We start from the raw sequence: 4,396 nt of genomic DNA on the forward strand, positions 1-4,396 counted from the left end.
CAGCCCGATTCAATCTGGACGAGTTACATTTCAAGCACTCAGTAGACATGTGTCACTAGTGGGTTCCATACTGGACAGCACAAGACTAAGAAGAGTTCTTGATGCAAGCATTAAATATCAGCATTAAACTATCAGTTACCAATCAAAAGGTCAAAGTAATCTTCTATTAGAAAACCATGAAACACTGAGTGTTGTTTTAAAGAACATATGATTATTTTAAATTCTAGCTTCCCAAATCTATATAAGTCAAAGATTAATGTATCTGTTTTGTAAGTAAAATTTCAGACACATTGCTTAAAAAGCCATCTGACAACATGTGAGTGCCCTGGTACTTGATTAGATTATTTACCTTGATGAAGAAGTAAACGAGACATCCTCTGTGTCCAGAGGCTAGCCAGAGGACTTTGGGGGATAAGCAGAAGTCTTCTCTCAATACATGCATAACCTTGTTAATGAAAAGAGCAAAGGAGATTGTAAAGCTCCATGGATATCTGATGCCATGAGGCAGTAAGTGCAAATTAGCTCGTTTTATCAATATTTATTCGTCACAAGTATAGTAATCTGGCTAAAAACAAATTTGGTAGTAATCCTGGGATTATTACCAACACCACTGTAAGTCTTTTTCAACTGAAATCATTTTAGGTAAAACAGAGTTTTGAGTTGTGTTGACTCCATGATGAAACAATTAAATAAGTGTTCAAATTTTTCTATTGGTATAAAGAAAGCAAAGTGAGTTGCAATCTTTCAGTCTTTTTTCTGGCCATTTGCCACTACTCTGGAGTTCCTTATCTGCATCATAACCTACACCTATAACCTGTATAAAGAGAAGGCAGCTTCTCATTGCACACAAAGCAGAAAAACTTTGCTGGATGCTCATCCCAGGAGGATGTGTCCTCGCCACGGCCTTTCAATGCCATTCCTGAGTGCAGGTCAATACAACCATCGTCCATTTTTACCTAATACCCACATCATGACCCAAGCCAACCATGAACCAAGCTTGGGCTTCTTCCTTCTCCATCAGCTGCTCATAAGGGATCCCTCACTGGGCAACAAATATAAGCTGAGGGAGAGGTGACGGTGTAGCCATCATTGATAACATGGCATCTGCGTTACTTGTTCAGCTTCTGGGAACATAGCCCATTGCCATTCAAGGTCAAGTACTCTGTCTCAGACAGAGTCCAGTAGCATGCCTGGAGCTGTTTATCAAAACGTCTATAATTCTCCTGTAATAACTTTCTCTAGAAATCAAGGCATCATGTGATAATTTTTGCATTGAGGATTGTCATAAATGCCACACAACATCTTTTGCTACCTCTGACAATTTTACTATAATAGGCAAAGTCGACTAGGTCATACGGCCCACGTGTCAAGGCTGTGTGTCCTACAGCCTGGACCTGCTGCTGAGCCCTTTGCTGAATGGCCCCACTCATTGCTGGCCGGCCCTGCGTCCCCTCATGTATGAGTTGGAACAGATTTCCCAGGTGTGCTGTATACTGTCTCCAGAACCTGATGAGGCCTACCAGGCACTGTGCTTCCTTCCTAGAGGTGGAAGGTGCAAGGGGCACTGCTGTCCCACTCATAACCAAATGTCCGTATTTTGTATGAGTGACCTCTGGGCTCTGTATTCTGTCCCACTGATCTATCAATCTATCTCTGATCCAACTTCACACAGTTCTAACTACTGTGGCTTTGTAGCAGCTCTTTTTTAAAAACTAAAAACAAAACAAAAGCAGTTCACCCGTTTCTCCCACCCCCTCCAACATATAATTTGTCTTTCTCTGTCTAACTGATTTCACTTAGCATAGTACCCTCAACGTCCATTTGTGTTGTCACAAATGGCAAGATTTCATTTTTTAACTGGCTAAATAATGTTCCATTGTATACATATACCACAATTTCTTTATCCATTCATCCAAAGATGGACATTTAGGTCGCTTCCATACCTAGGCTATTGTAAATTATGCGGCAATGAACATGGAGTTTCAGGTAGGTATCTTTTTGAACTAGTGTTTTCATTTTTTCCAGATAAATACCCAGAAACAGAGTTGCTGGATCATATGGCAGTTTTATTTTTAATTTTTGGAGGCACCTTCATACTGTTTTCCACCATGACTGCACCAATTTACATTCCCATCAACAGTGCACAAGGGTTCCCTTTTCTCCACACCCTCACCAGCATTTGTTATCACTTGTCTTTTTGATGATGGCCATTCTGACAGGTGTGAGGTGAGATGTCACTGTGGTTTTAAATTGCATTTGCCTGATTATTAATGATGTAGAGCATTTTTTCATGTACCTGTTGGTCATCTATATGTCTTCTTTGGAAAGATGTTTATTCAGATCTTCTGCCCATTCTGTAAATAAAGTATTTGGGTTTTTCTATTGAGTTGTATGAATTCTTTATATATTTTGTATATTAGTCGCTTACTAGATATATGATTTGAAAATATTTTCTCCCACGAAATGCCTTTTCATGTTGTTGATGGTTTCTTTTGCTGTGCAGAGTTTTTTAGTTTGATATGGTCCCACATGTTTATCTTTGCTTTAGTTGTGTTTGCTTTTGGAGTCAAAAAACTCATCACTGAGACCTATGTTAAGGATATTATCATCTATACTTTCTTCTAGGAGTTTTATGGTTTCAGATCTTACATATAAATCTTTAATCCATTTTGGGTTAAATTTTGTGTATGATGTATAAGACAGTGGTCCAGTTTCATTCTTTTTCATGTAGCTGTCCAGTTTTCCCAGCACAATCTATTGAAGAGACTGTTCTTTCCCCATTGTATATTATTGGCTCCTTTGTCATAAATTAATTGACCATATATGTGTGAATTTATTTCTGGGCTCTTTACTCCATTCCATTGATCTATGTGTCTGTTTTTATGCCAATACCATACTAACTTAATTGCTGTAACTTTGTAATATAGTTTGACATTGGGGAACATGATGTCTCCATCTTTTTTCTTCTTAAATTTATAGTATAGTATAGTATAGTTTTGCTATACAGGGTCTTTTACGGTTCCATACAAATTTTAAGATTTAAGAAGAATGACATGTTAGGGTAGGATGGGGACTGTCCTACCAGATATAAAGGATTATTAAACAGCTGTAATAAATAAGAGAGCATAATATTGGTAGTAGAATAAAGAACACACAGGGGAGCAGAACAGCAAGTTTCCCCAAGCTGACACCCAATAATAAAATTTAAATGTATTTAAATTGAAAAAAGATGGAATCCACAACAAAGATCTGATGATTTTGAGTACCTATTTGCCAGATAACAGTTTTAACATGAATAAAACAGAGAAAAGGCATGGAAAACAGACAAAAACCCATTAGTATTGGGAAACATTATTCAAGAGAAGAATTGAACAAATGGAAAGGCCTACTGTGATCTTGGAAGGGAGAACTCAACTAAAGACACAAATTGTCTCTAAGGTAACGCAAACACTTAATGTGACATCAACAAATTACTAAAAGATTTCTTTTCATCATGTAAACTCATTCAAAAGTCCACATGAAGACATAAAGGAGAAAAAACTTCCATAGCCACGAAAATTAGAAAAAGAAAAGTACTGAGGGGAAACTAGCCTTACTTTTAGGGGCTACATACGTTGCACATGAATAGTTAGATTAAGGTAACAGAATAGCAAGTCCAGTAATACAACAAAATTCATGTGGCTATTTAATATATGATCAAGGTTGTATTTCACATAGATGGTGAAAAGAAAACTTAATCAATAAAGGATAATAGAACAATTAGATTGGCCCCTGAAAACTTTTATTTGAATCTATAACTCACACTTTATACCCCCAAAAAATCCAGGTTAAAAAAACTTTGTTAAAAAAATGTACATATATTAAAATATTAGAAAAAATATTATGAAAGAAGGTTTTTGTTTGCTTGTTTATGTACCTCTTTTGTTTTTGGTAACTTTAGAGTTGGGAAAGCCTGTTTAGATGACACAAAAGCTGGATGCTACAAAATCCAAAATTAAGTCAACTCCATAAAAATAAAAAGATGTCTTCAAAGGAAAACCATTGCAAAGTCAAAAGATAACAAACTGAGGAAAACATATTTACTATAAGAATTCAATTTTATATCAAGAAGAAAAGCCTAAAATTCCAAAGGAAAAATGAAATCATAGTAACATTTTTCTCTTAACAGACTGGTAATAATCAAAATGTTTGCTCACATAGCATGTTGGCAATGGTATGGGAACATTCTCATCCTCTGCCAGTGGGAGTGGAAATTGGTACAACTTCTGTACATAGAAATTTGGTAATAGTCGTTGAATTTTAAAATGTCAATGACCTTTGACCCAGAAATTTTGTCTCTGGAAATCTGCTCCTCAGATACATAGGACATGTATAAACTTGTTCAATGAAAAAAAAA

General features: G+C 36.2%; 1 long non-coding RNA gene across 1 annotated transcript in view; it reads right to left on the reverse strand.

Moving 5' to 3' along the window:
- Positions 1-331: 331 nt before the first annotated feature.
- LOC112398175 (uncharacterized) overlaps positions 332-4,396 on the reverse strand; it is a 54,304-nt gene continuing 50,239 nt past the window's right edge. Inside the window, exon 4 of the long non-coding RNA XR_003002943.1 lies at positions 332-445. This is a non-coding gene — a long non-coding RNA (uncharacterized LOC112398175). The remainder of the gene's footprint in view (positions 446-4,396) is intronic.

This window comes from Neophocaena asiaeorientalis, unplaced genomic scaffold (assembly GCF_003031525.2).
Source record: "Neophocaena asiaeorientalis asiaeorientalis breed wild unplaced genomic scaffold, Neophocaena_asiaeorientalis_V1.1 scaffold226, whole genome shotgun sequence".
NCBI lineage: Eukaryota > Metazoa > Chordata > Mammalia > Artiodactyla > Phocoenidae > Neophocaena > Neophocaena asiaeorientalis.